Below are 25,495 nucleotides of genomic sequence, written 5' to 3'. Positions count from 1 at the left end.
AACCACAGGATCACACATTATTGATGGCCCAAAAATAAGCACAGACACAAGTTGTGTTTTGGCACAGCACAGAAAAACAGTCGTATTACATTGTTTAACGTGGATTTCAAAATTCCAAGTGTAAGCTCTCACTAATCCTTTATTATCTCTGTGGCACTTACTTCTCTCAATTAATGTGTGAGGACCAAGACTGGAGGTCCCCTTCTTGTAATCACACCTTTTGGCAATCTTATAACAACATCAGCATCTTGCCTCGATTAAAATAATACTGGATTTGTTTTCTGTAGTTCAGGAGACACCTAGAAGGGCAGGGCCCTGTGGCTCACTTAGGAGATGACAAGTGGGACTGAAAACACTTGAAAACATGCGTCCCATTCTCCTTTGAAGACAGACAATCATTTGGTGATAAAGACCATTTTGAACTGGAAGGCAGGCAAATAGCACACAAGTATCACAAAAGCAGTTCTCAATTTCAAGTCTTAAAGGTTACATTTCTCAAGAGACAAAAATATAGGCTAGTGTTTCTGACTTGTACAGAAGAGTCACACTTGCTTTTCAGGTGTGGAGCTGCTTTCCTTTTTCAAAGTGCACACAACAGAGAAGTTTGTTTGGTCCGTGAACAACATTTTAAAATTGAGGTTAAGAGTGAGGCGAGGAGAAAAGAAGCTCCCCCATGCAGACAGCATATCCTCTCCCTCTTATAATCACTCTCCAGAAGAGAACCACCAATTACATTTGGGCATTAGTGTTGTCCACACAATACATTGGAGGGCTTCCAGACAGTACTGTTGTAATGGAGGATAATGCTAGTGCAGATTTGAAACAAAGCCCTTTTCAATGGGAGCTAAGCAGTTCCATTCTGCTTCCAGGAACGTACAACAATAGCCTATGATTGGACTGGCAGCATTCTCCTCAGACAGATAACAGGTATGAGTAATCACGAATATGACCTCTTAGTTCTGATGGAGGAAGCGAAGTATGAACAGTGATTATTCCTCTTCTGAAGTGCTCCTGTCCAGTCTCATGCACATTTGATAACTTTTTGGAGACAGGCAAATGTGTCTTATTTGCCAGAGTGAATATGTATTTCTATGTCTTCATATCATAATGAAGCTTTAAGCGGGCTGGTATGCACTAGTGTGTGTGTCTGTTTTGGGTCCACATTTACTGCACACCAACATCAAAATCAAATTCTTGATGATTTTCCAGATGCTGGCAGTTTGGAGTGTTAGAGTCAGACAGGTAGCTCTCCAGGAGCAGTGTTGGAGAACCCTGAGGTAGTTTAGGTCATGTCTAGCTAGCCCAGCCAAAACAACATGGCAGTTGATGATAAATCACGCAAAACAGTGGGATTAAATGCCATGAAAGTTACTTTTACTTGTTTTGCTTTTGCAACCCAGACATGTTCAAAGTACCCTACCACATTCACAGTTCCTGACATGACCTTCCTCAGCTTTTCACAGACGTGTTTACAGCACCCTTCTGGGTGTTTCCTCCAGGTCTGTTTAGAAACACAGCTCTCCTCCAGGGACCCCTCCGCGTGAAGACCGCTCTCCGCCTCGTGCCGCAGTTTCAAGACTCCTCCCTCTGGTCTCCTGGGTGATGAGGCCGGGAATGTGTGAAGGACGTTGTGTTAAAGCGTTTGGTGTTGCTTGACCGGTTATCCTGCCTGTCGAGATAGTCCTACCAGGGCTTACCGGGAAAGCACACACCAAGGTTAATAAGGTTAAGGTTGAGTTTAATGTTGATGTTAGGGTTAAGATTAGCCCCTATAGTTTCGCACCACGGTCTGAAAATCTGACAAAGCAGGACAAACCGACAGAACGCCGGCAACCATTGGGTGAGTCTCAGATGAGTGACTTCTAGAAAACAGTTTAAAGTGATATGACAAGTCATAACATTACAACTACACCCCATGGTCAACTTCCCAGTATTACCCCATAACAAACACGAGAACACTTCTATGTGGACAGTAACAACAACAACAAAAACTGTATTGTACAACTCACACCACTAAATTTCCCAACAGAACAATCCCATATGTTGATATACCGAGTCTGGTATATGACGTCAAAAGCTCTTTGATATCCGAGCGCACGACTGTTTAAAGCAGCTTCACATGTCAGCTGCTTGGGCAGTGTATCTCTCTCCCTGCCGGACATCCTCCCCACCCTCGCTGTCTAGGCTGAGGTCATGGGGTTGGTCTGGACACCCTGTCTGCTTGGCTGATTCAGAGCTGCAGATCTGAACGGAGCAAGCTGTTTGGATAACTGTCAGCTCTCCTTCTCCCCAACTGCTATCAGACGTGAAGGGTCATTTTTCTCTGTCTCGCCGTGCCTTCTTAAGGACGTCACTGTCAGGAACACCACGCGTCTCTGCTCCGGCCCCCTCCTTGTCACACCAGGACTCTGGCTCCTTCCTGACAGCCAATGTGGCGTTTCATTTTTTATTTTTTGGGGGTGGCTGATAAGGCCTGTAAATTTAACAACAAATACCAATAGAGTTCACACCTCTTACACCTCTCCCCGTACCGGGCCTTTTTACACCAAGGAACCTACATTGCTCACACGTAATACCAGTTAATTACATTACACATCATATGCACCGAAAGTGTTTTGACTATACAACTTCAATGGCTTGCAATGTTGTTACATGTCGGTTATTGAAATGCATTTCCATCTTCGGATAGATAGGCTAAATAAAATGTAAGTTAATAATCCACATTATCCAATAAATGCACAAATTACTCATAACTAACTGTGACAATGTTAACTGAATTGATGTCTGATTCCCGCAATTGTATGAGACTGCTCTTGTCTACATATATCAAGGATCCCCATCAGTGTGATTCCTGGGACAAAAAAAATGAACAATAACATTCTGAAAACTCCTTGCTCTCTGCAACTTATGAGGTGAATGTATGGAAATCCTAAACTTTAGCTTGTACCATCCATGACACAAGTGTTTGGAGGTTTCCTCTCCGATGCAAGGCCTCATCCTCAGCCAGTGGAGTCGTAAGTATCCCTTCACCTGGGCGAGAGATTGATGGTGACCTTAGCCTGGTTTATTGAGTGTCTACCTCCCCTACTCCACCCCATCCACTGACCACACTGCTCATGGTTGCCCACTGGACCAGCTACTTCTGATTAGCTTCAAGTAGCCATATTTCTCCTCCTTGGACAGTACTTTCAACCAGGAGATTTGAAGGGATATCGGGTGCCAACATCTCCCACGCTGCTTAGATGGCAGTTAAGCCTGACTGATGAGGGAGAGGGACACTGAAAGAGCCACTCTGATGTCTTATAGTGCTTTTACATCCAACGTTTCCAGTGACGCAAATATCGCCCTGTATGTATGCATTTTCTGTGCGCAATGTTAAATCTGTTTTATTTTCGATTATGCATCGGTGACAACATAAAAGTCAATAAGTGCTTCTAAGAAGCGTGTGTAACATTTCCGCAATCAATAGAGACAGTCCTTCAGTGTCTATGAATTCATCAATTGCCTTTCAAAACTGTTTCCTCAACACACCTTACTCAACTAATTGGCCTCTCAATCTGACGGAGGTTGATAGGTGCTTCTTCAAACTGTGTGTATTGATCCTCATCCAGTATGTAAATGACACTCCTCAACATCACTCCAGACAGTCTCCGCCGATTCTATTAGGAAGACAAGTGGGAACAGGCGCCAAAATGAAGACCATCTGTCTTGATCTTATCATGTCTTCTGTCTGAGGTTGCACGCTGTAAACAACTCCATTTGTCAAGATACGACGGACCTTGGACTGTCATAACAGTTCCTGCCTTCACTCTTCTGTGTGGAAAACTGCAGCATACTGCAAACAGACTTTACAGACGCTGCATGCGGATTGTATGAGCCCACGTCGCAGTTTGATCTCGTTGTTTCAAAACCGTTTTGAGCCGTTTCCGTATCAAGCGAGCGAATATGAACGGGTGATTGACTGTGGCGGAGCGTCATGAACGATGATGCAACACACTGTAGAAATCTGTCGTTGTTTCTGCGTTTGTCAAAGCTTTACTCGGCGCCTAGTGACAGCGACGACTGAATGAGTCTAAATTGAGCTTCATGTGCACTTCTCTGTATGTAGGTTTTAGCTGACTGTTGATTAATAACAAGCTGATATGTACCTCAGATATAAACGGAATATTTTCAACCTTACTGTGCTTGAAGGACTTCTTGAAGCAGCCTTGAACCATATTACTTTATTATTCATATTCCAAGAATGACTTCAACTCTACAGGTTTTTATTTGGAGAAACGTTAAATAGGAAAAAAAGATTTAATAAACTACTGGTGTGACAAATTTAAGTGGGAATGAGAGACCATATTTTGTTTCATCGTCCATTTTTGGGAGTCTAGACTACTAGGGTTGGTTAGTAGTAGTTGATTTATTGATAAATAAAAAAGCATACTATACACTATAAATAGTATGTTAGAAACACATTAAATATTGTCGACATGGAGAGAATTCTACAATTAAAAGTATAATATTTGACACAGTTAAAAACAACATTATGGTCGATGGTTGAAAGGAAGACCTGGTTTAAAGACGAATTTGTTCCCGGTTTTGATGGCCTATTTTTGAGAGTACATCTGGGATGTAAATATGGTGCACAATCACAGCAAGGTTGTTTTAATGAGTTGTTATTTTTTTTCATCTCATTCTCTCTCCAGTGTTTAAGGTGTATGAACACAGATTATAAATGGAAAACAAATATATTTAGTTTCTACTCATTTAGCTTCTAATCCCACACTGGAGTCTCTCCAGGCTGGTTTTAATGACCTTAAAAGAGACGCTCCATGTTTTGTATTAATTTAATTAGCAACATTTATCACATAGTTTACCGTGTCTCCTTTATAGTTTCAAACTCCTCCAAGTTAACAAATATTTTGACATCCCGTCTACAAGCGTTGTGTTGCTACACATGGGGGGGCATCTTGTACTGTCTAAGAAGAGCTTGTCTGAGAATGCAGCCCGCTTTGTTTTGTGTTTTGCCACACGTCATGGGGATGATCACAAGAGGCTGGCAGTGTCCCTGGGGTATTCCCTGTTACGCTTCAGCACACAAGATTATGTTAGCAGACAAACTAATGAACAAAAGTAACAGAAAAGTTAGCAACTTCATCTGACCCCTACATCGTTCCAGGGGCTGCAAATGACCTGGTTCGTACTGGGTAAACCTGCACAGAAACTACAATTAATAATTAATTGTAAATCTTGTGACATTTGACACGGTGACACAATCTTTAGCTCTGTTTGTAAATATCCATACTGTGGAATCAAAAACACTATCCACAAAAAATGACACTGATAATTCCAAATTCACTCAAGCTTCAAGCTTAACTATTGGCCAGCCCAGCGCATTCAAACATGTCAAAACAGTAAACTTTCAATTTACAACACTTACAATCTAGGACAACACACTACAACCTTCCTCCTGACTTCCTTGAAAACCCTGGACAAAGCTTTGTTTTGTGTTTGTTATTGTAACTTGAACAGTCACAACATTTATCACAGTAATCAATGACTGAGACTAATTTCCAGATTTTTCCTCAGAATCTGGTAAACAATCCAGCTCCTCCAGGAGGAACAACCCTAACCTAATATATTGTTTCAACAAAACCATGATACCGTCTCTTTGTCGGTAGAAATCGCATGTGTGTCTGTCGTGATATTTTGTGCAGGAGCAAATGCCTTTCAAAAAGGATTGTAGTAACCAGGCAACAAGAAGCTGAACCAATAGAGAGCTCAAGTAGGAAACCAGTGGGTTTTTTCCCTTCCTGAGTTTCTCTTCTTCTGCCTGCTTCTCTTTCTCCCAACACAGTCTAAGTCAGTACTTTGCCTGGAACCAAAATCCCCACTAAATCGGGTTTGACCATGGAAAAGAGCCTAACCCTATCTATTATGCTCAGGTGTTGGATTCATGTCCATTCAAAATAGAAAGGGGAGCTTAAACTGGACATGATTTTCTGTTTAGGTGAAAATCTGTCTGTTCTCTTCACAACAAATAGTTGAAACACAGTACCGAGGTGAAGGGGAATTAAACAAAAACCCTCCACAACGGAGGAAAACCAAAGCAGAGTTTTAGGTACAGATGCAGCTCTCTCTGTCTCTGTCTCTCTCTCACACCTCTGTCATTCTGAACACTTCATCATGGAGAACTCCAGAAAGACGTCAGTCTTCGCAAGGCCATGGTTACACAACCCCCCCCCTCCCTCCTTTCAGTTTTTTGCTGAATGCTGACACTTGTCTTGCCAACACATGACTCATTATCCATGTTGCGTGGGCACTGGACGTGCTCTGCGAAACAGTTGCCTTCTGGTCAGACACGCAAGCTTATCATTCTCTTGGAGTTTTAAAACTGGAGCACAATTGACTACTAGTTAAGTTGCTATCCTGTGTGAGTGTAATTATAGTATTTATGCCTGTTTACACAAGCACCAAATTCTCGATGCCTTGCGAAGCGTTTTGTTGTTTGCTTGACTTCCGAGTCGTTTATCTGGTTTTGGGGCTTGACCGCCTTTGTTCTGCCACCTACTGTGGTACCCTTTGTTATTTATGTTGGAGAGAAGCTTGGAGTAACAATCCCTGGGGTTGCCTGCGTACAATATATAATGCTTCAATACATACATAGTGTTTCTCTCCACAACAGTGTGAGGCTATGAAGAATAAGCTTTGCATGGGAATAGTAGACAATAGGAAATCTTTTTCTTGGAACATTGAATTTGAAGACTGAATAGGTAGGTGAACCCCTACAGATCACTCACATTGATCAATGTTCGTTTTTTGCAAGACTACAGCTGAAGAACATTTCCCAGAGCCTGGTGAGAAAGAGATGGTGGACAGCCATTATGCACCTAATGGCTGTCCATCAGAGAAAGGGAGTGATAGAGAAGACAGGGGAGAGGGAGAGGGAAGTGAAAGAAAGAGAGATGGAGGGAGAGAAAAAAGGGCGAGAGTTATAGAGGAACAATCTTTGTGTTGTGGACATAACAAACTGTGTATGTTTGCACCTCCTCTGCTGGAAATCCACAGTGCACACAAGCAGAGAAGGTACCAACCAGAGGAGAAATAACCACTGACCTACCGCAGAGAAAGGATAAGAACTTTAAAACATGTCTAAAAAGATATAATAGCAAGACACAGCTTCTGTTGTTGCAGAAGAAAGAAGAGAGAAAAGACACCAGACCGACAACACTTATATCATCTTTGTTTTCCACTGCTCTGATTCTCTTCACTCTTGTTGTGTGTTTTGTGTTTGAGGATTTGCTGCATGGCAGCAAGGGAGCTCTTTGTGAAGATATTGAAATGTAATTTTCTCAAAGGATTGTAGGACAGACCAATATAAAGTCATATCAGAGCTAAGGGGCTAGCCAAACGAGATGGAAGGAATTGGTAGGAGAGAAAGAGAACCTGATCAAAGGACCTTTATTCCAACAAAGAGAACCCTCTTTATTGGCTGAAATCAGACAACAGTGGGTGGCTGCAAAAAGTCTGTCTTTGGGGTGGGAGGGTGGCTCACATTATTTGAGCACTTATGATACAAGCCTTAATTTGCTGGTTGACATCAAAGGACTGGTTAGACGCATGATGTCACAGAAGGCGCATGATGTCACAGAAGGCACATTATGTCACAGACAGCACATGATGTCACAGATGGCACATGATGTCACAGAAGACACATGATGTCACAGAAGGCACATGATGTCACAGAAGGCACACTGTTTTCCAAGCAGACATCGGGTTATTCAATAAGTCAAAAACTCTTTTGTAACAGAATCCTCAAGAAAGTCCTTCACAGTTGAGTATAGATATCTAGTGCATAGTCATCCGGGTAAACCCCCCCCCAAAAAAAGGATGTCAGGAGATTTCTTGCCCTCTCCTCCACTGCTATTTGTAGATATATTACAGGGCACAAATACACTGTAAGGGAAATTAAGCTTAAAGTGGCTTTATTAAAAGGACGGGCTCTCTGATTAGAGACAGGAAGTGTTCAGGCAGGAAGAGAGGAGGACCTCATCAGGAATAGGTCACTGAGCCCCATAGGGGCCCAGCCTGCAAATTACTCTCCCTGACCTTTGTGCGTCAAACCCCATTTAAGGTTTACCTGACCCACATATCCTGGTTGGAGGAGGAGGCACATTCACAGTGTGCTAACATTTGTGTTCTTGATGAAAGAATCCAAAGTCCACAGCAGATTTATACTGCCTTTCCGTAGTGCTTATATCCCATTTCCCACTTATCATCCCCCGTAAGGTATTGAGTTTATGACTAATAGGGCAGTAATTAATTTAACCCACCTCTAATGGCTCTGGTTTGGCTGAAAAGAGGGTTATAAGGATGGAGGAGGGTGGGTATTCACCCCCTACGCTATCCTGTGCATGATTGATTTTATGTAACCTTAATGTCTTTGGAGGCTAGGCTTAGCTATTGTTCTAGTAATATCCAAGGCACAGTTAAGATATTCAGTGTTGTCGTGGTAGAGCCACTGTCCAAAGGGAGAACACAATCTCAACACAATGCCTCTTAGGGAGGCAAACAATTATAAGGCAAATTGTCTTCATTTAAAATCCGAGAAAGAAAACTAATTTCAAAGTTCTTCTGGAAAGTTTTGAGTGTTTTTAAAGTGAAATTGTTTTTCAGGAGCAGAGCCAAGCTGGGAGCCTAGGTGTCCAGGGTAGGCACAGAAACATGCAGCTGTGTCACACTCAGTCCAATTATAAGTCATGACAGTCAGAGGGAAGGATTCTGACTCAGGTCCTTGTCGATCCAACCGTAGCATTGTTATGAAAGGACCTAATGTTACAAGTGCTTCAAGAGTGACCCTTGTGGAAGACATGGGATTTCCCATGTGCTGATGATAATCACAATCAGTAGATCAGCTATTACCTTATCCTGTATTAACATATTCTGTCTTATCCATACAGGTATTCCTACTGTCACAGCGCTATGATGTACCTTTCTGCTTATAATAACAAACACCAATTGGCTGTGTGTTATCTTTGTTTTTCTCTTTTCACTGTAAACACCGTCCTCTGGCCTTCAGAGGGGAGAGATATGATGAGACGTAAGGCTGGTGTTGTCAGAGATCTAGGTTTCTCTTCCAATCTGCAGATAAAAAATACTTTATAATCCAGAACTCAGCTGAATTTACTACTCCATTAGTGAAGATGGACAGATCATTTTCACCCTCAGTGTCATCTTAGGATCTCGTTATGTTAATTAAGAACATGAGCATAGTGCAGCTTGTGACATTAATGATGAAAATAATCATAGTGTGATTCTCATACATACACACAATAATTATTATAAGATATTAACAATGATGAAACAACAACCATCCGCAAAAGTGAACTGAACTAAGTTCTATCTAACATAAAAACGTTCAGATAAAATTGTAATGCTTTGTGCAGTAAATCATTACATGATGGCAACTATATGACCACACTGATGCAGTCAATGATTAATCTATTATCACCCAAACTATGATCTGTTAATAAAAAGGGTTTTAAAATAGACATCTTGGAGCTTTGCTTTTAAGTCACACCAGGAGGCTTTTGTAATAGTTCAGACTTGACACTTAAGAGCAAGTGCAAGTGATGATTTAAGTTTCCCACAAATTAATACAGTTTACACAACAGTTATATCAGTTGTAGCGGTAGCCACCTCTAGCTGTATCCTCGATGAGTTTGATTTCATCATGAATTATTTCATAGTGCTGAGGAAACTGGGGCAGACACAAGACTGTTTTCCATTCTGGCAAGACTCCCGAATGAAATATTTGGAGGCATCTGCTGGTTGAGAAAGCTCAATATGTCTCAGAATGCCTGTGCATGAATTAGCCTACTACATTCAACACAACCACAACACCAGTGGCAGTCTATACCTGTGTATACGCTGTGTAAAAAAAAATTAAGAAGGAATTATCATATATATCATGTCAGCGGGCAATGAAAATAAAAATAACTTCTTGATGAAAACAAAGAGGAGAACGGTGGAGAAGCGTTGAAGGAGACGGGGCTGTTGACGATGAATCAGGGCGAGCATGTGGCGGGTGCACCTGCTGCTGTGGCCTTTGATGAATATCTCGCTGTCATCGCCACGGCCCCACAGGACAGCATAATTACAAGTCTTTAATTTCCTCCATCTTGAATGTACTGCTGTTCCCGGGGAAGCCCAGGGTCGGTCCTGATTCATCACACGCTTATTACCACAGGTCACGGCTATTGGCCTGTGTAGCAGTGCCCCTTCACGGTCCTCCTGCACCCATCTGAATGAACAGCGATAACCTGTGTGTGTGAACAGGAGCCTGTTTGTCTGATGGAATATTGATTTGGACGACGATAAAGTCAAAAGTCAGATGTGTGGGGAGGGTGGAAACTGGACCTGAGTTAAAATTGTGTGTGAAAATGTACACGCTTTTACACACACGCTCGTGCAAGGAGAGTGGACAGATAATCTTTCAATACTTGTTGTGACTGTAAATCAAAATAAACAAGAGTATAATCTCAGTATTAGCATACTAATAAACTAAACTCAAAACTACAGCACTGACAAGGTGGAGATATCCTTACATTCATTTGACCCACACAGAGACCATGGATGTGTTGATATCGCTCATTCTACATCCTATATCTGGCTATGTATTCTTGGGCTTGCTAATGCTAACAATTAGGTCCCAGTTTTCTGAAAAGCCTGTCTCAGAAAGGATCTTCATGATTAAAATCTTCAGTTCAGTCAAAAGGACGATTGCGATAAGGTGACTAAGCTACATGACAATCTGTCACTATCGTGTGCCATCACAGCTTTGGATTTACAGATATATCCAGAAATGAGAAGTAAAGAAGTAGCTTACAAAAACTTTGTTACTGTACTTAAGTATCAGTACTTTATTTCAATTTGTATTTTTCGGACAACGTTTTACTTTCACTCCTTGTAGGCAATCTTTAACACAAATATGTAAATATGTACTTTCAACGTCTTACATTTTCAAACCAGGCTTGTAACTTTAGTTTTAATTTGCATGTAAGTTTGTTACTTCCCATCTCTGTTACATTGTTATTACACTTATTATTTTGCTTATACACTTATTATGTTGTTATAAAACTGTTGTTACAATGTTATTACACTGTTATTATGTTGTTATTGTTACACTGTTGAGTATGCTGCAATGGTTATAAATATCTCTTGTTTGTTCAGGATTTAGCGGAACTTTCCGAGTCATGATTTAGCAAGAGCAAGGATACATGGACTTAAGTAGAGCACACAGTGTAGGCTGCTGCTACGTGCAAATCTAAGATCTAGAGATCTAAAAATGTCAACTCTTCGTTTGGCAGTTCTCTCCCTCTCACCTAAAACATTGTAGACTATCTTCAGTCGCTAGGTGAGCCGAACCTCATTTAAAAACCTTCAGCGGCCCTGCTGAGAAATGTGGGATGAGGGTTGTCGGGGGGTAAACCTGAAAGCGTTTGTCCGATGAAAGCAAGGCCTCCTGTCAAACACTTGTAGAGATTATCGCTGATGACACGTCAGGGGGTCAACAGGACAGGCGGATCTTCCCCTGGGGCCGCTTGACTCACTTAATCAAGAGACGCGTCAACGCGGCGGTGTAACTCTGATGATGTTGGGCAGTTCACCTTCTACTGTCTGGAAGTAAAGATATATTTAATTCAAAACAATTAGAGATAACATCCCATCAGAGCAGTAAGGATTGGATGATGTTAATTAATGTTGAACTTTTAAATCATTCAATTTAATTTAAAGGTTCCCTATGAAATTTGATGACAGTTGGGTGAGCTGAGGGCAAGGAGTGGAGGGGGTATAGTCTATGCTACAGCTAGTACTTTATTTTCAAGGTATATTTGTCAACTGTATTGCATTTGAGAACAATTACTGTTTAATGAAGTTTAAATAGTTTCAACACCCACTGACACTTCCCTGCTGTATGGCTATGTTACGCCTGTGTTCTGCTCCTCTCTTTCACCAACCGTCTCTGGAGGAGGGGATCCCTCACTGAATTCCTTCTTCCAAGGTTTTTTCAATTTGTTTCCCCTAGTGAGTTTCTCTGGGAGTTTTTTCTTGTCTTCCTTGAGGGTGTAGTTTGGTTGAGGGGCAGTTCTAGGGGCGTATGTGAAGCCCTCTGTGACATTGCATGTAAAAAGGGCTATACACATAAATGTTGATTTGATTTTGAAGTTGATTTCTGTCTGTGTGTGTCGGCAGCCATCCGTATCCTTCACACTTTCTGACATTCCTACCCTGCAACAAGACGCTATTCACCTCTTAACACGTAATTCAAGCAGCGGAAATAGTTTTTTTCCGCATCCCCAAATCCCAACCGCTGCCCATATCCTCGTCAACGCAAGTGGTTTCTTGTGAAACTACTGCAATAATTAAAAAGCGCCACTAGTAACAGTTGTGGACAATTACAGAGTCAGACTAATCCTTTGTTCTGATCTTGCTAATCTCTTTGATTCATGTTCCCACTTTCAAAGGAACATCAAAAAAGGAGAGAAGGATCATAACAAATACGAAACTGGAAGTAGTTATCAGGGTTTATAAAAAATGTTTATAAAAAAATAACCAGAAGCTTGTCTTAACTAATTAACGTAAACTCGGGAGAAAACCAAATACAGAAAGAAAAAAGCAGATTTCAAAATCCAACAACACAGAAAGCTGTTCATTGTAGGGAGCGATATTTTGAAGTGGATTTTGCGTCAGTCCATCCAGGGGAAAAGTGTCTGTTTCATTGATGAGAATTGCCTGGCACTAGAAAGAAGACTTTTGTTGGCCCACTCTGCACAGTTATTTGTGCCAGGTCTCTTCACTCAGTGATTGTGCCTCTCTGATTAAACCCATCTCTCAATTACACTTCCAAGAGGAGGGTCTGGCTTGGCATGCGAATGCATCCCCCCCGACACATTTTACAGACAGGAACTGAATGGAAAAGGTGCAGTGGAAAAGTATCCGATGGGATACTGTCTGATGGGTTTGTCTGAAATATTTTACACAGTTTTACACACACAAAATTACAAATGAATTTTACTAACCATTCCTCACATCCTTTTATAACCCTGACACACATCGCTACAGAGGAAGGAAAGGACCAGACTGTATTACTTTATCTCTATTACAATTACAATTTACAATTAGTCATTTAGCAGACGCTCTTATCCAGAGCAACTTACAGTAAGTACAGGGACATTCTCCCCGAGGCAAGTAGGGTAAAGTGCCTTGCCCAAGGACACAACGTCATGTGCACAGGCCAGGAATCGAACTAGCAACCTTCAGATTACTAGCCCAATGCTCTACCTGCTCAGCCACCTGACACCCTCTATTCTTATCTCCCAAATAAACATTCTTATTTTGGATGGTACGTAGATTTTTTGGGGGGGAAATAGAACATAATTTATACAGTATGAAAAGACTCCCTCATTGGTCTTTTAGTTCCACCGACTAATTGAGACACATCTGGACACAGTGCATTTAGCTGGCATATTCCCGAAAATGATTAACAGATGTTTCCCCAAGGGGTAGCAGTAGTTTGAAACATGAGGATATTCACTTCTAAAGTAAGACTTGTTTATGCGTGTGTTAAATACAAGATGAGCACATGAGTAAAAAGATGACAAAAAAAACGCAGGACAAGTATTAAAGTGTCAAATCTATCAGTGCCACCACAGAAATGAGATGTAACCTTGCTGTTAGAGCCGTCACATACGCCCTGGATGAAAAGCATCTTTCCAGATGTTATCAAGCGATAGCATCTTTCCAGAGAGCATCTTTCCAGATGTACTTGCTACAGGTCTTTCACCCAGAACCATTGCTCCCGTCAAGAAGCCTGAATGAGATGACTCCTGCTCGATCTTGGAGAGTCCCCCTGTTAGCTGTGACACAAGGAGAACGGATCATGTTGACCTACAGAACCCACAGAATCTCCCATCACATGGAGTAACCCTGGTAACCAGAGCCTTCGTTCAGCTCAAGGTACACACAACTGGAAATCTACAACTGTTCCTTCAACTACATGAACAGTGTACATGTGCAGTGCTGTACAGTGAAGCCAGGTATTTACAGATCAGTAATGTACGGTGTAGCCAGGTATTTACAGATCAGTAATGTACGGTGTAGCCAGGTATTTACAGATCAGTAATGTACGGTGTAGCCAGGTATTTACAGATCAGTAATGTACGGTGTAGCCAGGTATTTACAGATCAGAGCTGAGTCAGACGCCATGAATTCAAAGACCATCCAGTGGAGTCCATCTTCAGATACACACAATCTTGCAACTTGCAATTATTGGCACAACTGTTTGGATGTTCCACATGTGATTTATCCACTCTCACTCCTCCTCCAGCGCTACCAGGCTGACAGAACATTGTCCAGAGACACACCGTGCTGCTCGCAGGGAGAGAAACTGGATCTGATAGAACCATTGTGTCTGATGTACAAAAAAAACGAGCGGTGCCCATTCTGTGGACAGGGTTTTGTCACAGCCACTGCTCTGGAGAAAGACAGACTTCCACGTAGCTAGCCGAGGCTGTCACCTCTCTCAAAGGGTCTCGGAGCATCTTGTCACACCCTCCCCACCTCCCATTGTGTGGAGGCGAGCCTGGCAGGTCTCCATTGATCTGCTCCAGAGCTACGATAATTGGGCCATTAAGAGCTCAAAAAGACAGCCAGCATGTGGCTGTGAAGGGAGTCTAGTAGGGCGGTATGAAGCTCCTCCAGCCCTACAGTTCCATATAATTTCAAATCCAACGTTGCCTTGTGGTAACCACTGCAAGTTGGAAACAGCAAGACACTGTGTTTTCATTTAATGACTTTGGTGGCGTCACCAATGCTACAGGTCTTTTTTTTAAATGTATTTTAGCGTGTGACTATTTTCATAGTTCCTTTAAATAAGCTTTAGACCTGACAGGACAACTGTGGAAATCTGATTTCAAAGGGATGTCCCTGGTAGGGGCTGGACAAGGTAGCTCGACGCCACAGTGAACTGACTGTTCCCAAATTGAGACATAGCATGGTGTGCCATGATGTGCCACGGTGTGTCATAACGTCGGAGTTGTTGACGTAAGCTCTTTAAGTCCAATTCATCTTGTCACTAAGTTTTTTTAAAATTTTTATGTCAGAACAACTTTGTCATTAGACCATGTCAATGTTCCTCCTCTGGTAAAAACAAGTCTGCTTATCAACCTTGCTCACTGTGTAGCGCACGACCACCTGCTTTAAAATACCTAATTTAAGGTGTAAAAGATTTTGACGCAAGGATTAATGCTATTTGTATTTATTTATTCCAAGTATGTTTAATTGATGTGGAGCAACTTGGAGTTAGAGGACTGTGCAGGAGGAGTCAAAGTAGAACAGAGGTGTCATTGCTGTGACACTTGTGATGGTATGGATTGATTCACACAGCTTCGTCTTTGCGAGAGAAGATGGTCTTCATTCAGTCAGCTGGGTCATTGGGTCAAGTATTTTCTCACATATCTGACAGTTGGTTGTTGGCAAGCTGGACTGAGTGGACTGAGTCCTCTATGAATCAGTTCAATGAATGACAGACTAGAGCAAATATTACTTTTGCATCCTCACTTTTTCTGATTAAAATAATAATACACAGTGAGAAACATCTTGTGGTTGAAAAGGATGTTCACTCCTCATTATGTGGATCTTGAGCGATATGTCCCTAATTTAATTGCAAAGTTGGTGTCAAAACTTTATTTTTATCTGTTGTTTCTTTTATGCCACGAAAGAGTAACCAAGAGGAAATAATTGCTTTGTTATTCTGGAGATCTACTGAAGTTGACAGTCAAGGAAAGAAACATCGTCATTGTGCCCTTCACTTCTCAACACTGAATCCCAAAAACGAAAAGCCCAGAGTGTGTACTAATGACTACAGGAAGAGATGTGGGTAAGGGTGTTGCCCAAAGCTATATCTCATCATGAATCTTTTGATACACAAAAAAATTCTTGTGAATGCAATGTGTTGAGTTATAATTGAACTTCGAGTTGCAGAGAGCAAACACAGACGTCCTGACGTTCGCAAACCTTTTCTCAGCTCACGCTTACTGTCTCAATGTTCTCTTTGAAATATTTACTGGAGTGAAAGGCGAGCATAGAAATTACAAGTTGAGGGTCGAGTTAGGTGCTTCAATGGGGGAAAATGATAGTGACATGTTGGATTGGCTGTAACTGCTCCCTCGCCTGAGTCTGTCGCTGAGGTGGCGTGTCTCTCAGCCAACCAGAGGACACTTGACAGCCTTCAGACCTGCCTGATTGAATCAATACTGACACAAGGTTGGGGGCGTCGCCCTCTTGCAAAACCAGACAGCTGTGTATCATGGATGAGAGGCAGGCTAAATCACCACAGCATGTCACTGCTTTGTTTTAGGAGGATCTCCATGTGGCATTGTTTTATAGATATTATAAAGAAACACCATATTTCTATCATCATTTATGTTTTATTTTTTGTGGTTTTACTGTTGATGCTGTTCATAAACTAAATTCTGATCTTGTAAACTAGCGCAACTTTCCAAAAGGCAACGGTTTACTATAAACCCTGTTTTTGTGCTATACAAGTACAATGGAAGACGAAAACAAATGTTTTGTTTTCTACCCATTCATTGACACACACACACACACACACACACACACACACACACACACAGACACACTCTGACTGTTTACTGAACCTCGAGGTGGAGCAGAGGTTGATGGGTGGCGGCTGAGGGCAAACGTAATAATGGTGTACCCAAACAAAAACAGGGCATTTTCCTCAATGCTAATCTGGCTTTTATGGCAAAAATAAAACAATGTGGTGAAAATAAATGTAACTGGCTGCCGCAGGAGATGAGGAGTAATGAACTCACAGCACAATGAAAGCCAAATAAGACTGAGCTTCGCCCTGGCCTCACAGGCTTCTGTCCAGCGTTGTGTATTATTTACAAGATGTGCTCACAGGCCTGCAGCTTGAGATAATATTGCGATGTCAGAGGAGAGAGCAATAAGACTGAGAAGAGAACAGCAGACACATGCACCCAATCACTCTCCACCCCCACCTCTCCTCCTCAGCCCCCACCTCTCCTCCTCAGCCCCCACCTCTCCTCCTCAGCCCCCACCTCTCCTCCTCCGCCCCCACCTCTCCTCCTCCACCCCCACCTCTCCTCCTCAGCCCCCACCTCTCCTCCTCCGCCCCCACCTCTCCTCCTCCACCCCCACCTCTCCTCCTCCACCCCCACCTCTCCTCCTCAGCCCCCACCTCTCCTCCTCAGCCCCCACCTCTCCTCCTCCGCCCCTACAGAATACGCGGGAGACGACCAGAGAGGATCATAGGAAGTCGTTAGTCAGCTTGAGGTGATTCTTTGTATTGTTTGTCGGTAATTTATCTAATGTAAGGCGGAGATGTCTGTTGATCGCATCTCAGGTTGTTGGCATTCGAGTAAGACTGTTCCCTAAAAGGATTGAGAAGAGAGAGCATGCTTTGCTGCACCTGCATCACACAAGCTTATTGAGTCCTCGTTGCAGTATACTCAAGGCACAAAGGAAAAAATTGAGGTTAAAAAAACAAGCTGCTGTTTTTTGTGACCAATAAAATGCTGACACAGTACAGCTGTGATTAATTCTGCAAATGTTTTCAATTGAATTTGTGGTCAATATATTTAGCAAATTGAGCTTGGTGTGAATTGAACATTTATAATTGTTCAAACCCTCTATTCTGACATTTTCTCTGGAGTGGAAAACAATACTGAGCGTCTTGTATTTTCGTACCTCGAACACTGTGCGCTTACTGCAGGCAACACAGAATACCCCCCAAACAATAACACACAAGTGAATGCATACCCAGATAAGCTGCTTAATAATTCGGAAGCAACAATAACAGTCTTCCAAAGCGGATAACAGGAAGTGAGTTGCCACTAATTCCACTCCCCAAGATTCAGACGCAACGAGAGGCTTCATCTTATTGGCTAATCGGACTGTGCGATGGAAGATGCCGCTCTCTTCATCTGTAGCCTGTGGGTGCAGTCGCAAGAGCCCTGCAGCACACAGAAGCCGGCCTCCTCCGATTCTCCACCTCCTTGAAATCTGTTTGTGTCAGGATGTCTGGCTTTATGCAGAGTTCATCGACTGGCCAGGCCTCAGGGTTTAGACGAACCCTGCTGGCAGCAGAGGGTTAGCTGCCGGGCAAACGGGACCGTCGGGAGATCACAGACAAGGTGTGGCCTCGCTGGTTCGCTTCGTCCCATGGCTAGCCACACCTGCTAGTCAGAAAGCTCACATACTAGCTCCGGAGTCAGGGCCCAGACGACAGTTAATGTGACAATTACTTTTGAATGCGTCTTGTCACAGCATCCGATTTGTTGACTTGAAGGATGATGGTCAAAGTAACTTTCACAGACAAAGGATACTTCAAACCTGTCCGACAACAACAAAAACACCCGCCAGCATGTTATGACTGGCATTGTCTTGCTCTGCTTCCTCTAACAATAGAAATATTGGCGTATCACTTGTATTGCTTTCCAGAATGATTAGTCCAGATTTCACAGTGACAAATCTGGAGCTGAATTGCATTTTCTGGTTAGTCAACCCGAAGAAAAAAAATATTTTCATTTGATGTGACTTTGTTTCCTTATCAGCTGATATAATTGTCTGAGCAATGGCTCTGTTGTCAAAGATGTCAGTTCAAATTTCATTCTTTGACAAGTAGTTTGTTTAAGTGCTGTCGTGGTTGTTTTTAGGAACGTCATAAAGTACAGTAATTCCCCACCTTCATCTAAACTGACGAAAAAGGACATGACAGTAAATAGTTCCTTTAAACTTTTACCTAAGAACACACGTTCTTTGTTACTGTGAGTGACTGACAGTGACAGAGAAGACAAGATGCACTGACAATAAAACAAATGATAAACCCAGAAGGAAACAGAGAGCAGATGATGAGTGTGGTAAGATAATTTAGATGATGTGGCTCCTGTGAGAAGAGTCTAAAGAATGAAAACATTGTATGCCCAAGAAAACAATTATTTGTTATGTAGCCTGTATACGACAATCTCAATCCCAGCTCAATATAAAAGTCAATTTTAATATAAAAGTCTTAATTGAAAGAGAGAAATAATTCATCATTAACCTTTGTCAATTTCTTTACATAGTCTCATTAGAACAAAATACAAAGAAACAATAAAAAAACTGTTTAAACAAAAACACCTCTTGCCCAGATGCAGCTGTAAACTGCTGGTGGAGTTGATCATCCAATCTAATTATACCTGGATGGATCTGTTTAAATGGATTTTGAAATCTACACACATTTACTATACATAAACCAATTTATGGGATTTATAGGTTTACTGACCTAAAGAAAATCTACATGCAACGTCTGACTTGGTGACATTATGTCATTTGTAATTTACAGTGGTTGTAAGATAAGGCTCTTCTAAACACATTTCCTATTATCTTGTGTGTTTTATTGTTTACTACAATACTACTCTGTCTTCTGTATACCATGTGATACATACACAGACAAATAAGTGCTATCTCCCCTGACTTACCTTTCAAGACCATCTTATCTGACCACACTACAGTGGACTCATTAAACCACTTTAATGACATTGTAATTTGAATGACCTTGACAGCACAAGGACAAATCAATAATCTGCCTCCATCTTCATCTGTTTCTAATCTAAATCAATCAACGTCTCTCTTAATACAAACCCTGTTTTCATTTTTTATCTGACAACGGATGACTAGTTTCTGTCAGAAACTCACCATAAACCCCGGAAGAACAGATTTATTTAATCTCCTGTGATCTATATATCAACACTCCAGGGCGCTTTGGTCTTGTAATGTTGACTTGTCATAGAGAGGGAGGTTAGGGTTATTGGGACCTGCTGGAACAAGAAGGAATGTCATAGTTATTGAACAGACAGCTGAGCACAGCCTCCCGATTGCTTTTTGAACTCATGGCCCCATTAGAACTGCTACGTATATTCCAAAATTGACTTTGTACAGTAATTACAGGCCATAGCATTGAAAAATGTCACGTAATAACTGGAGCAATTCAACCCGTAATGTTGCATTCAAGGTTTCCATGCTTTCATATAAGTTTTGAATGATAACATGGAGCGACTGTGTTTGAATACAGACTCGCACCATGGACAGCGACATGCACAATGCCCCGTTGTCATGGCAGCCTGAGGTTGTGACTCCTGCCTTCAGCACCACGGAGAGCACTCTAGTAATTTCCCATACGTCACTTATCACTGTCTGAACTACCGACCATGGTGGGATCCAATCAAACACTTGTCCCACAAGGAGAAGAATGCCTTATACCATGTGATTACAGCACGGGCACACTATGAAGGAGCAGGAAGTATCCAGACTTATCAGAGGATGTGAGAAGGACTCTCCTTCAACACCTTCAAGGTCCTCAGACTCTCAGCAACATGTCTGGAGAGCATCTGGGTAAGGCCAGCTTGCTTCACAGTAAACTTCAGTGCGAGAAGTGCAGAAAGCAAATGTCACACATTCAGTCATAAATGTCAAATAATTATCCGGACGACATGTTGACAGCGTGTGGGAAATTATGATATTACAAAAGCCAATTTTATCCTCCTCTGACTTGTTGGAAATAGGAAACTCTTGCAAGAACCAAGTTGTAACCAGACAATATAATTGTTTCCAACGGTATTGATGTCAAGGCAAAGTGACCCAGTGGCAAGATGCACGTCAGCTAAATGTCAGGAAGACCAGACGGAAGCTTAGGGCCTCCTGATAGGTAGAAGAAAACGAACACCCCAAAAAACATGAGAGATACTCTGGACGGGGAGGTTGTTCATGAATCATCATACGAACCACACTCTCTTTTGAGGATCTTTGCTCTAAATGACATTTTTCCTCGTTAATATATATTTCTTGCATGTTGATGTTCATTGTCAGTGTATGATTTTGGCATTTTGTATTTAATTGTGCCGAGCAGTTCAATGAAGTATCATCTTTAAGGATTCTGAAGCCAGCTACCACCCTCTCTATGCCCTGAGGCTGCCTTACTGTGTGAAGTAATCACAAAAAACCTTTAACTGAATGTACAAAAACTGTAATATATTGTCCTCTATATCCTCCCTCTTCCTTTCCAAATATATTCATGCTGCACTGCGTCACATGACAAAGGATAATGTTTGCTTTTACAAATCACCAAGAGCCTTAAGACGGCACATTCAGATGGTAGATAGCCATCCAATCTGTCTTCATGCAGTAACCTACTCAGCTACATTGCATAAGTGTCCCTATCCTATTTTAACAGAAGCTGTAGGTGTCAAATGCAGTTCTGATGTTTATGAATAACTCATATGCACTCCAAACCCCTCAGGAGGTTTCTTTAATCTGGCCTGATTAAGAAAATGGAGAACCTAAGAAAAGATTGGAAGAAATGAATAGTGCTGTTGTGATTCTACGAAAATGAGTACCTCAAGATCTGGTGAGTAAGAATTAAGATGAATGGGTCCAAAAGGAAATCCAAAATAAATGAGTTTAAGCCACGGAAACAGTCAGGAAAATACAGTAATGCATGCTACCTTAAACGGTATACAACTGCTGTAACTAACATTCAAAGTTGTGAAGTACTTTTGAAAAGTTTTTTTATTTGATAGCTCTTATGTAAGGTGCAAAGTTATATTGCTGAAATTGGTTTTGGACACAATTATGTAGTCCAATGCAACAGTGCATTATTATCCATTATGTTGCATTGGTATTGGCAGACATCACAGTGTGGCATTAAACAGACATTTCACAGCACAACAGATAGAAAGAAACAAATTCCTATTCACTGTAGGACAGTTTAATGGTTCTTTTGACTAAACCTAAGCAGTGCAAAATTGCTTTTGCTGCATCGTCATCAGACCGATATCAATATAACTTCTCTAGAGCTCTATTGATGGGGAAGCAACCGTGAGAGATATCTCTACAGTTAACAAACACGCTGTCTCAACATGCTGTTTAGGACTGTGTCAGAGATCTGTTCCTGGGGGTGTGACTTCAATGTAGGCTGATGGTGTGCATAATCAACATATGGGTGAACTGTCTGCCAGTGAGAAATTACCCAGTGATGAAGAGCAGTATTGTTTTATCCAGAACATTTTCCAGGTACACCATGTTTTCGTGTGCTATATACAAGTTGAATAACAAATAATAAGACAAAATATTTATTTATGTTATTAAAATAATCCCATCAAAAATGGATCTTGACATGGCTTAGTAACCTACTGTCATATTGAATGAGATATATTTTGAATCTGCTTTTGGCTAGGGTTATCCTGTCCCAAAATGTGTTATGTAATTCTAGAAATAGAAGGTGTTTTCTGTGCATGGCAGTGGAATATACAGCAGGATGCTCCTTGTCTTAAAGGAGACACAGCGCCTCTCTATCCTCGGGTCAAATCACCTTGGTAAAATAAGGGGTAGCTTCTTCTAAAGGGGATCTGACATCATAAATCATCCCCTTTAATGAATGAACTGCTCCACCCTGATAAAAACCCATGGATTAAATCGCTTGGGTTTACAGCCCAACATTCATAACTTGACATGGTTAAGTTTAACTGCTTCCCATAAATCTTAGTTCACTATGCACTACATCTCAGAGCGGAATATGCTGGCTGCATCCTGAATGTTCACAGTGGCTGGGGGGCATACAGCTGTCCTATTAAACACTAAGGCCATAACAAATTGTGTTTGAATTCAGTTAAGAGAATGACATGCCTTTAAATGTTTTAAAACCCACACTTAAGAATAGGCTCATGTAGACTGTTTTCATCCACACTTCTGCTTCAATGTAGTGCCACCCAAGGACTGAGTCTGTTCACAGGTAACACCTTCACAATTCAGAATGACACTAGGAACATTGTTTGGTGCTGATAATAGCGATCTGGCATAAGGTAAAGTATATGATTACGTTAATGATGACAAAATTATATCTTGTTAGGGTTTTCATCCTGTGGCTTCAAAGCTCTGTTTCAGTCCCTCGTTGCATTAGTGCAAAATGTACAGGCTTTAGACCTGGAAAAACACTGTTTGAAGACAAGCTCTTTAGAAATAGCCCTGACTGCAGTCCTCCGCTCTCATACACCCAACCCCCCATTTGTATTCAGTGAAAGGTAATATATATGGATACACAGATGGATGGATGGCTTTGCATGATGAGTGCAGCCCTGCTTCTTCGTTGTTAGGCTTCCTGTAAAAGCACCCTACACTTTTCATTTTCCTCACTGATACAAACTACTGTCACATTTAAGGAAAACTGTCTATAGGAAAATTAAGAGTTGATGGCAAGTACATTTCAAGAGTTGAAATGATGCTGTGAGCGAGAGTTCTATGGAAGCACTTTGATAGAATGTGTAATATCAGAGCATCATATACAATCATAAGTACACACCTATCCTTTTGTCAAATTTTGGGGGGTTATTGAAGTAGACACACAACAAGTGAATTAATATTATAGAATAAATCACAAGAAAATAAATAAATAAATACTTATTCTGCTACTCTGAAATTCACCTCAAAGGATTTTCCCACAGTCAGAAGTTCAGAACAGTTCAACTAAACAGATGTGTGAGTGAAAAAAAGAATTTGTATGGATTATTATGTCATCAAATGAAGATTTAGCGACAACGTGTAGTAAAAACTATGACAGCCAAAACTCAGATTAGTGTCTGCGTCTCTGCGGGTCTCTCTCTCCTCCCCTCCCACGCTCAGAACGGAGCACGACGGAAAATAAGACTTTTGACAACATCAAGGGACAACTTGACTGAATATAACAAAGCCCACTGGTACGCCTTTGATCTACACTTAGTGTTGTGATGACATGCCCCTCCTGTGGTTTACCTGGGGCGCAGGTGTCTTCTCAAATCTCCCCTCCTACACGGGACAGTCGCTTACTGCACGTGGATCCAGGTGCTCCTGGGTGTCTGTGCCGTTGGATTTAAAAAGCTAAAGATGAAAGCAACAAATATATATATATATATATATTTCCCAGGTTCCCTAGTGACATTTATTATAAATTGAATTCACAAAGACCATGTTCTGTGTTTGACAAAGCGATTTTTTCCCCGTAATCTCTACAGTCATCTTTAGTTTTTAACTTGAAGGTGCTACAAATACTATTTCTGGTTCAGTATAGCTCTACCTCTGCATACATACGAACCATGACTCTTAAACCTTGGCCCTCTGACCTCAATTAGCTACTCGTCAGAAAAAAAAACTGATACAGCGCGCACACAGCATTAGGCCTACATGAAATTGTGTTGGTCATCATTACTCACTATTTGAGCCAGCCCTTGCGGCACTATTTACGGTAATTGTTCATGACGTTGCGTTGGTATATTTAGCCTACAAATTGAGCGGTCATTCTGCACAACACTAGAACATATAGGCTAGGCTAGGGCTACACAACAGTCGCAGCAGCGGCCGGGAATAAAATCAGTTGGCACTGCAGCGAAAAGTTTTTAGGTAACATAGCCTACCTTTGATGATCTTTACTTGAAAACAAAGTCCATTCTCATGTCCTTTTGGATGAATTGGTTGATGGCTGGGTCATGCAACTGATCCTTTGCTTTTAATTTAAAATGTCCTCCTAAAATGTCCTGTAATTTGTAATGTCGTCTTAACTAGCTGGAACGATACTCGCTGCTTCCATTGTGAAGTTAACGAAAAGCTAACGTTAGCTAGTTTACTAGCTTGTAATCGCGTTCCCTGTAGATTCTGGTTGCCAACTTCCTCAACCCCAAATGAGGGACACTTTCTTCCAGGTGCGCATGCCAGTAGCTGACCAACAATAACGGAAATCGCAAGCTTTCATTAGCCATACCATACACCTACTAATTTCAGTGTAATTTGGGCAAACCACTGCTGTACTCGCTTGGATGTTTTGTTCATAGTAATAGTCAAGACAATTATTACAAGTTTCTCATTTTGACACACAAAAACGCTCATCTAACCAGTGGCCAGTTCACACATATTGTCACCAACAAGCAACAACCGTGTCCTATAGCAACGTTTGCGTGAGTTTTGGCACGTATACAGTAGGCTATTATTGGCTGGCGAGGCTGTGATTGGAATACGGGACTGGAGCTGTCCCTGACGGGACAAATCAAAATCACCCAGAATTCGGGATGTCCCAGACAATTCGAGACGGTTGGCAACCCTACTGTAGACATCATAAAGAGTAGACGCCGCATTGGCTGCTGGGCGCAAGAAATTGGGCCGCCATCTTGGACCGGGCTTATGCTAGTCATAATTGCGTAGCAGCAGAATAAACAAGATTTAGAGCACTGTGATGCATATTCCTGCTCAAATCGGCGGCGGACCATCGCAAACAGGGCTCGGGGTATTACTTTTCACAATTAAGATTTACCTAATACATTACCATACTATTGGTTGTATTTTGTGAACATTTTGTGTATGACCTTTGCAGCAAAAAAAAAAAAAAAAACCTGGGTGA

At 41.6% G+C, this 25,495-nt stretch overlaps 1 long non-coding RNA gene across 3 annotated transcripts; it reads right to left on the bottom strand.

Annotated features, from left to right (window-relative positions):
• Window positions 1-1,367: 1,367 nt before the first annotated feature.
• LOC146301794 (uncharacterized) lies at window positions 1,368-25,118 on the bottom strand. 3 transcript variants are annotated; one of them, XR_014750486.1, is made up of 3 exons: window positions 24,519-25,118; window positions 23,881-23,985; window positions 1,368-1,692 (listed from the first exon to the last, which is right to left on the bottom strand). It is a non-coding gene; the product is annotated as an uncharacterized LOC146301794 (long non-coding RNA). The 3 variants fall into 3 exon arrangements; XR_014750354.1 differs by lacking the exon at window positions 1,368-1,692 and adding an exon at window positions 10,933-11,667; XR_014749853.1 differs by lacking the exon at window positions 1,368-1,692 and adding an exon at window positions 18,701-19,895.
• Between the last annotated feature and the right edge of the window lie 377 nt (window positions 25,119-25,495).

This window comes from Hypomesus nipponensis, chromosome 1, assembly GCF_054491055.1.
Source record: "Hypomesus nipponensis isolate SF chromosome 1, ASM5449105v1, whole genome shotgun sequence".
NCBI classification, from domain to species: domain Eukaryota; kingdom Metazoa; phylum Chordata; class Actinopteri; order Osmeriformes; family Osmeridae; genus Hypomesus; species Hypomesus nipponensis.
This window is presented reverse-complemented; position numbering and strand designations above follow the sequence as displayed.